Genomic DNA, 11,864 nt, shown 5'->3' on the forward strand with positions numbered 1-11,864 from the left:
AAATCAACACTGATGCCACTGATATTGAAAAATGCACACAGAGGGCATCTTAGAGATGCCCCCTGTATACCAGTCCAAACACCAGTATTAGGCTGACCAGTTCCTGCCAGCCTGCCACAACCAGATGGGTTTCTGGCCACATGGGGTGAGTGCCTTTGTCACTCTGTGGTCAGGAACAAAACCTGCACTGGGTGGAGGTGTTTCTCAGCTCCCTCTGCAGGAACTGTAACATCTGGCGGTGAGCCTCCACAAAAGCTAGTGGAGATGCCTGCCCTTTTGGACACAGCCCCCACTTTTGGCAGCAAGTCCGGAGGAGTTAATGAGAAAAACAAGGAGAAGTCACCCACCAGTCAGGACAGCCCCTGAGGTGTCTTGAGCGGAGGTGACCCCTGCCTTGAGAAATCCTCCATCTTGGTTTTGGAGGATTCCCCCAATAGGATTAGGGATGTGCCCCCCTACCCACAGGGAGGAGGCACAAGGATGGTGTAGCCACCCTCCAGGACAGTAGCCACTGGCTACTGCCCCCAGACCTAAACACACCCCTAAATTTAGTATTTAGGGGTGACTCTGAACGCAGGAAATCAGATTCCTGCAACCTGAAGAAAGAAGGACTGCTGAACTGAAAGCCCTGCAGAGATGACGGAGACAACAACTGACTTGGTCCCAGCCCTACCGGCCTGTATTCAGACTCAAAGGACCTGCACAGCGACGTATCCAGCCAGACCAGCGACCTCTGAGGACTCAGAGGACTGGCCTGCACCTAAAGGACCAAGAATCTTCAGAAGACAGCGGCTCTGTCCGGCAAAGAAACCAACTTTAAAGAGACTCTAACTTCCCGCCAGAAGCGTGAGTCTTCTCACTCTGCACCCGATGCCCCCGGCTCGAGTTCAGGACAACCAACACTGCAGAGAGGACTCCCAGGCGACTACGTGGACACCCCGAGTCGACCTCCCTGTATCCCCACAGTGACTCCTGCAGAGAGGATCTAGAGGCTCCCCCTCGCCACGACTGCCCGGTAACAAAGGAACCTGACGCCTGGACCAAGCACTGCACCCACAGCCCCCAGGACCGAGAGGAACCACCTACCGGTGCAGGAGTGACCAGCAGGTGGCCCTCATCCTAGCCCAGCCAGAGGCTGGCCCGAGAAGCCTCCCTGTGCCCTGCCTGCATCGCCAGAGTGACCCCCGGGTCCCTCCATTGTTTTCTTCTATGGCAAACTCGACACCTACTTTGCACACTGCACCTGGCTGCCTCTGTGCCGCTGAGAGTGTGTTTTGTGTGCTTGTGCGTGTCCCCCCCAGTGCTCTACAAACCCCACCGGTCCGGTCCCCGAGGACACAGGTACTTACCTGCTAGCAGACTGGAACCGGAGCACCACTGTTCTCCATAGGCACCTATGTGTTTTGGGCCCTCCTTTGACCTCTGCACCTGACCAGCCCTGTGTTTCTGGTGCAGTGCAGTGACTTTGGGGTTGCTTTGAACCCCCAACGGTGGGCTGCCTATGCCCAGGAGACTGAACTTGTAAGTGCTTTAATTACCTGAAATACTAACCAATACTTGCCTCTCCAGGTACTGTTGATTTTTGCAGTGTCCACTTTTAAAACAGTGTATTGCCATTGTAACCAAAACTGTGTGTACTACTGTTTTAAATCAAAGTTCTATACTTACCTGTGTGAAGTACCCTACAATTTATGTACTTACCTGAAATTTGAATCTTGTGGTTTTAAAATAAATTAAGAAAATAATATTTTTCTATATAAAAACCTATTGGCCTGGAATTAAGTATTTGAGTTTGTGTTCTCATTTATTGCCTGTGTGTGTACAACAAATGCTTAACGCTACCCTCTGATAAGCCTACTGCTCGACCACACTACCACAAAACAGAGAATTAGTATTATCTAATTTTGCCGCTATCAACCTCTAAGGGGAACCCTTGGACTCTGTGCACACTCTATCTCATTTTGAGATAGTATATACAGAGCCAACTTCCTACAGACACATTTCCAGATTTACCAATCCTTGGTCAAAACTTGTTAGTTTTGTGTGGGAAATCGAACGCAAGGCCCATGGAACATATCCTTGATGGAGAGTAAAGCAATCCTGCACTTTGCACTGCCTTGCCTTACTGCATATCTATGAGGCAATGCAAGGGCACACAGGGTGACTTTGCGTTGCCTCAAAAAGATGATTGAGAGACCTGCTCCACCAGAGCGTCATGGAAATAGACAATCCAGCAGCACAGGCCTCTTATACATGAGGCCCACATAGCATAGCAGGTCTCAAGATGAGTGACTTGGAGAGTTGTACTGCACAGGTGGAAGTATGAGGAAAACATCTGCTATGTATGCACTGTCTCATTCACCCAACACAAATATGGCTTTTTTCCCAAAATATTTTCCCGTTATGAGGTTGGTAATGTGCTTAAGATATACTTACCAACCAGTAGGCCATTCCCATATCTCCCATTCTGGAAGAGCTCATTTATGATGGAATGTCTGAAGATGTGTGGATCATGAGCACTCCCCAGGTACTTTGCCACCACACTGGTGAACATCTCCAGATGGTCCTCTATTGCTATTTGCATATCGATTGAATAAGTGTGCTTCAGATTGCGGTACAGATGGGATCTAGCAGCAGGAGGCACCAGTGCAATCCACTGCCCCTAACATGTAGAAATTGAGCAATGAGCAATTATGTAGAAGACCTGCTTGTTTTCAAGTTGTTTCTGCTGTGTGTGTGTGTTGGAGAACATGGGGTACTGGGGTGTCAGGCTTATGATGTCATTGAGGATGGAGGTTAGGGATGTGGAAAAGAATGGCCGAGATATTCCTGCCACTCTGGCTGTGGTACTCGTAGAAAAGAAGAGGTTTACCCAATAACCCTACCTGACCTGCGTAAAAACACAAGAAACAAAACAGATTGGTCAAAAGGCTGGGAATAATTATCCTATTTCAGACACAAAAGAGTGATTAATACTCTCTTTGCGAATAATTTCTTTACAAAATGTATTTGAACATTTATGATGTAGGACGGAGAAAGAACAAACTCACAAATCACTCATAAATAACTAGATGTCCCAATTAATCAAAACATAACACAAAAACTGCAAATCACAAGACATCAACAGTTCGACAATACATAATATATTGGCTGTGGTAGTTTGGAATAAACCAGATGCCAGCATGTGGAGTACTGCCATTAGCTTGGGCTGCAGAAGTATGTAGTCTGCAGTCTTGATGCAATCTGGTAAGGGAATTGGACAACAGACTCCTCCCTGAGGTCAGTGAGGGTATTCCTGTGTCGGTATGTCCACTCACTTCTCCTGTGCTGCCTTCACAGTGATGGTGGTCATCGTCTTCTTCCTACTCTGAGCTGCAGTATGAGTAGCTTCATGGTGCAATTGAGCTTGCCAAAGTGAATTGGGTATGTTCTGCTTATGTACCAGTAGCAATGTGTCATTTTTATGCCTGGGTTGTAATGTGCAGGAATGTTTACACATTTTGGACTCTGCGCGTCATTTGCCAATGATGCCTCAGTTTCCCAAAAGCCTGCAGATATGGATGCGTCAGTTCTGTGTTGGATTTTAAGGGTGAAAGCCTAACTTGCATATGATTAGTGTTACCTGACACAGCTAGTTGTAGTGCAGTTAAAAAATAATGCAAGACAGGGAAAAGTGACATATTTTGCCTAGTTCGTCACTTTTTAAATATGAAGCATTGAATGTGATGCCGCTACGTTAAAAAAAAAAAAATGAGGCAGCGATGGACCAAGCTCCTTGTAAATATACTGTTGTATTGCAGTTTTAATTAAATAAGCAATATATATATTTGTTCTATATAAATAGGTTTATCCTAAAAGGAGTTTAATATTTACACCGATAGTAGTAGTATGTTCCACCTCCCCTTCCCCTTAGAATGGAAGAGTCCGACAGTTATTGGCTGGAGTTGACAGTAGAACGTTGAGGAGCTAGAAAAGCAGTTGTGTAGAGAACTGTTGCGGAGGCAGTAGAGATGAAAGAATAAAGACTTAAGGAAAGAAATGTATATGAATTGTCTTTATATCATATACCCTCCAATTTCTAACAATAATTATTTAGTACAGTTAGAGAAATATGGCCCATATTTAAGATGGCCTAGCGCTATTCCAACGCCAGATTAGCATCATTTTATTTATGCTAATATGGCATTAGAAGGCCAAAAACACAACACCATATATACAAAGTTGCACAATGCATACACTGAGCCACTTTGCAACCCTTTGCGCTACATTATGCCTGCGCCAGGCATAATGTATGCAATGGGGGCGTTCCCCCATTAGGAGGGCTGTAAAAATGGTGCAAAGAAATCTAACAGAGTTCTTTGCTGAATTTTTTCTGGGATTTTTAACATCTGCAGGCGTAAAAAGGAGGCTACCATTGATTTCAATGGGCCTCTGGGTGCTTTGCCAGATTAGCGTTAACATTTTTTAAATTAATCCTGCAAAGCGTTGAACTAGCTTAAAAACTTCTGACGCTAGTTCCCTAACTGCCGCTATGGTGCGCCGTATATTAAATACGTCGCACACATGGTGTGGCGTTGGGGGGGGCGCTAAGGGGTGCAAGAAAAGTGGCGCTGCACCAGGTGCAGCCCCACTATTCATAAATCTGTCCCTATACATTTTTGAAGGATAATGTTGGGATCTTCATAGAGAGGGGATTTTGAGATTGAGTTGAGCAGTAAAGTGTAATTCTAAGAACAAGTGCTGGAGGAACCATATACTTGTTCCTAGTCCATAAACTCCATGTGCTTCATTTGAGATGGTGATGCCCAGCAAGCGTTCTTTGCTGCAACCTGATATAATGGAGTCAATAGCTGGGGAGTTGTCTGTCGGAAATGCCATGATTATGTAATTCCTCTTTGGAAGAGGACCTAGATTGATACTGAACCCCCATGTCCTTTTTGCATAAGCCCTTTTGAGTTTTTAACATATGCAGCCCATAGGTTATTGGCCAGGGAGAGGGCATACACTCATCAAAACAATTGTGAGTAGCTGAACATTTGCTATTTACTGACCAGCTTAATAAAGCCCTTAACAAGTATAATGCAGCATACATCAGAAAGCAGCACATTTACCCACACTATCTCTCTCCTCTCCTTCACTGTCCCCAACTTCAGAAGGAGGAAGCATCCCACCAAGTCACTAGCCCAAGGGGTGCAGCTCAGCAGCCCCAACCAAGTAAAATTACAGAAATAAGTACATGGGAAGACCCCTTGATCTCCTCTCTATCAAAAAGTCCTAAGGCCCTCCAATGGGGATGAAGTGCAGACAGTGACAGCCCACACAGCACAATATATACAGGCTTCCATTTTGTCCTCAAGCAAGGTGAGTACCATTCATGTTACTAATCAGATTTTCCATTTCTAAAATAGACCAGAGTTTGTGATGCAACTGTCAATGAAGGGCAATATGCGCTTTTCAAGTTAAAAGTGATGAGCAACTTAGTGGCTCCTAAGCATTGTAATAACATGTACAAGTCTTGTTTCCACAGTGCCTGGAAGTCATTTGGTTTTAAACCCAGCAACACCACTTCTGGTGTAAAGGGTAGAGGAAATCCCAATATGCATTATAAGCATTGGAGTCACCCTTTTCACAAATGTCCAAATTTTAAGGAAGGCCCACCTGATTTGCAGGGCCTCTACAGCTTCTAGAGAAGGTGGTGTGGTACATGTGATGAAGTCACAACTGTGTATAGTGCCACCCAACCCAGATTTTGTAAGGGATATCCCTTCCCACGACCGAATCAGAAGATAAATGAATGTCCCTTCCCAGAAATTCTGATTGCTTAAGTGTGGTTTGTTTCCCCAGGACTCATTTCCAATGTTTGTTACATGTCCATTCAGACAACAGATACTAAGTCAAGACCAGCTTGTAAAGGCTAGCGATCCTACCTCTGGTACCCACAAGCTTGAGGAATCATTTTTCAACAGGGACGTTCCTCTAGTGGCCACAGAGTGAATCAATCATGATCTAATGCCACATCTGGGAATAGCGGAAACATTTTCAGTCTGAAAGATCAAAGTCTACTTTACACTGCAAGAAGGACTTGGGGGTTGTATTATCAAACATCCAACCTCCAGACCAGGAGTGAAGGCAGCACTATATTTAATGGGCGTGTATGAGGATGGGTGAGTTACCATCCTACTCAGTGCAATATAGTTATCCCAGGCTTTTAAGGTGGCACCCACTAGAGTAATGAGTTAGGCATTGACAGGTCTATGTTATTTGACCAACTAGATGAAGTCCCAAAGAGGTCGGCTGGTTATAGCATGGTACATTTTGCACCAATGTCTCAGATTCCAACAAAAAACATTCCATTACAATTCTCAGTTGGGCAGCAGCATAGTAGTGGGGGACATAGAATGCCACCATTACCCCTGCTACCCTTGGTTGTCGGTAAGTAGCCTTTGAAGGATCGTATTTGCTCTGTTCCTCCATAGAATTTTTTTTTTTTTTTTTTTTTTTAAATATGCCAGCAGGCCAGAACGGAAGTTCCTGGAACATACACAATAAACACAGCAAAATGGGCATTTATATTGCATTAATTCTGCCAGTTCAGGAAAAAAATGAGGTTCCCCCCGGAGATTAAGGGGGTCATTAAGACCCCAGCGGACGACATTTATATGGAGAAAAGTACTGCCAACAGGCTGGCGGTATTTTTCTCCATATTAAGCCAAACCGCCAATGTACCACACCGACAGCCACAGCGGTAACGACCGCCGGGCTGGAAACTTCAGTCTCCAGCCCGGCAGCCGTCACTTGCCCATCTGCAGAATTATGACCCCGCCTACCGCCATGGTTTTTGTGGCAACCTTACCGCCACAAAAACCATGGCAGGAGGCACTATCAGTGACAGGGAATCCCTTCCCTGTCACTGACAGAGGTCTTCCCCGCCTCCTCCCCCTCCCCAGATTCTTCCACCACTCCTACCCAGAACCCCCACTACATACACGCACCTTCATGCACACACACACTCATACCCTCATTCATCCACGCATGCATACATCCATGCACACACACACATCCACACACTGACATACATACATACACGCACTCACACATCCATACATGCACAGACATATAACATGTATCACACACCAGCATACACGCACACAGACATATATATATATATACATATACATATATATATATATATACATATACATACACATACATACACACACACACACACACACACACACACACACACACACACACACACACATACACACATACACACACACACATACACACACACACATACACACATACACACCCTGTCAGAGCACCCGACTTACCTGATATCAGGGGGTCCTCCGGCAGGAGACGGGACTGGGAGGACCCGGCTGTGGTCAAAATCCAGTTGGCGGCTGATAGCCATTGCAATGGCCTTTTGGCAGCAGTCACCGCGGCGGTAGGTGGTTTTTACTGCCAGGGGTGTACTGAGCCCCTAAATCCTTTTTAGGGTTGAGCCTGCTAGCGCATGCGTCTTGCTTGCAAGACTCAGTTTTGTACAGTAAAGGTCTTGGAGCACCCCCTGTTGCTTACCATTTGTTAGTTTGCATGGCACTATTCTTTACAGCCTCATAACTTGTTACTGCAGTCCAAGCATCATTTCCGTTTCTCTATGTGGAGCAGAGACCAAGCATGGCTTGATTCAACTTAATAATGGCCCGTCTGCTGCTCCAGACGTGATTGAGGTACCATTTTGTTCTTTTTAACTTCCAGTGCCCTGCAAACAGAAGGCTTGTGACTGGCAAAAACGAGTCCAGCAGAACACAAGAATTGCAAAATGTTATTTTTTAAAGCCAACTTACTTTTATTTTGCCAAGTCATCTTTTATCACTTTGTTCTTTTTTTTTTTTTTTCTCGTGGGTGCTGTTCTCAAAGGATGACAATTATCTTGTTCTAAATATTGCAAATCAACATTGTAACTTGATTAGATGTCCTTTCTGAAATGATGCTTTAAAACAATCTTTTAGTCCACCCCAATCCACCTCACTCCAATCCACCCCACCTCACACCAACCCATCCCACTCCAATCCAAACTACTCACCCCAATCTAATCATACCCAACCCCAATCTAATCTGCTGCAATCCAGTTTACCCCACTCCAATCCAAAACAATCTGCACCACTCCAAATCAATCTGCTCCTCTCTAATCCAAAACAATCTTCCCCACTCCAGTCTGCCCCCCTGCAATCCAAAACAATACATCCCACTCTAATCCATAGCAATATGCCCCACTCTCATCTACCCCACACCAATCCACCCCACTCCAATCCACTCACCCCCAATCTAATCAAACCCACCCCACTCCAGTCCTCCCAATGCACCCCAATCTAATTTGCCCCAAACCAGTTCGCCCCACTCTAATCCAAATCAATCTGCCCCTCTCCAATCCAAAACAATCTTCCCCACTCCAATACAAAACAATATGCCCGACTCCCCTCTACCCCACTCCAATCCAAAAAATCTGCCTAACTCCAATCCAAAACAATCTTCCCAACTCCAGTCCACAACAATCTGCCCAACTCCAATCCAAACCAGTAAGCCTCCTCCAAATCACCTCACTTCTCCAATCCTCCCAACTGCAATCAAAAACAATCTGCCCCACTCCAATCCCAAAACAATCTGCCCCATTTCAATACAAAACAATATGCCTGACTCCCATCTACCCCACTCCAATCTGCCCCACTCCAATCCAAAACAGTTTGCTCCCTCCAATTCGCCTTACTTCTCCAATCTTCCCAACTGCAATCGAAAACAATCTGCCCCACTCCAATACCAAAACAATCTGCTTCACTCAAATCTGCCCCATTCCAATCCAAAACTATTTGGCCCACTCAAATTCACCCCACTTCAATCTAAAACAATCTGCCCAACTCCAATCCACACCACTCCAATCCAATATGATCCATTCCAATCCAGTCCACCTCACCCAATACAGTCAGCCCCACACCAACCAGATCCACCCCACTCCAGTCCACCCTAATGCAATCTGCCCTACTCAAATCCAAAACAATCTGCCCCATTTTAATCCAAAACAACCTGCCCCACTCCAAACCCAAACAACCCACTCTAATCTAAAACAATCTGACCCACTCCAAACCACCTCACCCCAATCCAATCCACCCCACTCCATCCCACTTAACCGATCCCAATATAATACAGTCCACCCCACACCAATCCAATCCACCATACCCCAATCCAGCCCAGTCCAATCTACCCCACTCCAATCCAATCCACTCCACCCCATTGCAATCCACTCCAGCCCAATCCACCCCAATAACGTCCAATCCACTGCACTCCAATCCGATCCACCCCATTCCAGTTTGATCTACCCCATCCAGTCTGATCCACTGCACTCCAACCATCCCATGCCACTCCAATCCATCCCACCACACTCCAATCGAACCGAATCCACCCACTTCAATCAAGTCCACTGGTACCCAATCCACCTCACTGCAATCCACCCACTCCACCCCAATCCATCCACTCCCATACAATCCACCCCATTCCAGTCCACATGAATCCATCCTAGTCCAGTCCAATCCACCCCACTGCAAGGCACCTTAATCTAACCCATGCCAATCCAGTCCACCCCTAACCAATTCAATCCACTCCAATCCAATCCACCCCACTCAGGCCAGGCCAAACCAATCCAATCCACCCCACTCTAATCCACCATGCTCCAATCCACCCCATTCCAACCACACACACACCACTCCACCACAATCCAATCTATCCCACTGCAGCCCCCCCACACCCCAATCAAATCCACCACACCCATTTCAATCCACCCCACTACAACCCACCCCATTCACTTCAGTCCACCCACTCTATCCCAAGCAAATCCACCCACCCCACCCCAGTTCAGTCCACTCTACTCCAATCCAATCCATCCCGCACCCCATTCCAATCCAATCTAATCTACCCCACTCCAATCAATTCCACCCCACCCCAATCCAATGCAATCCACCACACTCCTATCAGTCCAATCCAAACCACCAACCTCAATCCAATCTAATCCACCCCACTCAAAATAATCCAATCCACCACACCTCATTTCCATCCACCCCACACCAATCCTCCCCATTCCACTCAATCCACCCCGCTCTACTCCAATCCACTCCAACCCCCTCCAATCTTTGACACACTGACAATGAACTCTACTCAAATCTACGACACTCTACTCCCCCTACTCCACACCACTAACTTTTAGCCATGCTAAAAAGCAGCAACACAGGCTTGCAACATGGCAAAACACATTGCTAAAGCCCAAACCTCTTGTACAGGTGAGACCTATTGGCTTTCCTGATGCTTGTTATATTTTCTATTAATTACTCCCCCCCTCCCCTTTATGGCAAACAGCTCTATGTGAGGTTTAGACATTCTAACTCGACATCATATAATTGAATTTTTAGCCTGCGTAAAGGGAAATGAAGCTTTTAGCTTTGCCATTAGGTAGTGAGATTCAGCACCTCAGAATTATCATTTTTTAATGTATATACAGAAAAGGTCCAATCAGGATGACACTGCTGTGTGCAACCTCCACCAAACCCTACAAGACTGCAATAGGACGGCCTACTGCACTACATTAGGGGCATAAACCATGACCAAATTTACTGGGTGCCTCCATCTTTGTCAGTGTTAAGGGAGGTGGTAAAGAGTATGCGCAGTCTTGTATAGTTCACTACTCCCTCTGTTTAGTTAGTGCTGAGAAGTGGTATGCAGTAGGATATGCCTTGTGTCTTAACATCCCCTGGTCACTCTGCAAATGATGTGTTTCTTGAAAATAGTATATATCCAGGCTCATACCTCTAATGTGCTTCCAAAGAGCTCCTTGTTTTTTTGAGCATGAGGGTGAATATATTTATCATTCAGCCCTTAGGAAACAAAGGCCAATGTAGTGGGTGCAGAGTGATGAGATTAGAAATCGTAGGCGTTGGCAAACCCCAAAACAAAACCAACAGCAAAACAAAGCAAGAATAACAAACAAGAGGAAGAGAGGAGGTGCCCCTCGATCATGGTATTTGGAGACAAAGAAGACCATCATGGAGCACATTCTTCTGATGAAAGTGCCGAACTCAGCATCCAGGACCTCTTTGCTATGGCCCTGGAGTCTCAGATTCTCTCTTCTAGAGTGGTTCTCCAAATCTTCTAGTTTTTCGAGAGGTCCCTTTAATTGCATTCATGGTTATCACAAGAAAGTCCAATCTGTATTCCAACTCTAATAATCTTTGGGCCACTGAGTCAACATCTGTACAAAATTGCTGTAGTTTTTCCCCTCTGAGGCTCCCCAGAAAGTACGACTTCATCAAGGACATGGCACCTTGGTCACCACTAGGGAGAGCCATATTGGAGTCACAGTGTCACATGCCAGGCAATGGGGTTGATCAAAGTGGTTGTTTATTTTCGGGGGGCATATGATGGCCGCCCTTGTCTTTTCAGAGTTCCTACAGTAGCAGTCCTATGAGAGAGTGTTCCGGCCCCACAGCCAGGTGTCGATGGGAGCAGCAGCCCAGCAGGCCAGGGGCTGATTAGATCACCCACAATAGGGAAACGGGGCAGGCCCGAGCTCAAGCCCCAACCCCTCTAATGGCCTAGGATCCATGTGCTTCAGGTGTCAGGACAGAGCCACCCACAGCATTATGTAGTCCTCACTGCAATGCCCCTGCTCCAGCAGTGTGCTTCCCATCATAAGTGGGGCTCTCCTTGCCCAGTGACCCTCCTGATGTGCAGTATCTGCATCAGTCATCTCGCCATGGCCTTCCCTCAAATCGTGTTTGGCGGAACACTACAATCATGTGGGTCGCAGGCCAGTG

The sequence above is a fragment of the Pleurodeles waltl genome, chromosome 1_1, assembly GCF_031143425.1.
Source record: "Pleurodeles waltl isolate 20211129_DDA chromosome 1_1, aPleWal1.hap1.20221129, whole genome shotgun sequence".
Taxonomy (NCBI): Eukaryota; Metazoa; Chordata; class Amphibia; order Caudata; family Salamandridae; genus Pleurodeles; species Pleurodeles waltl.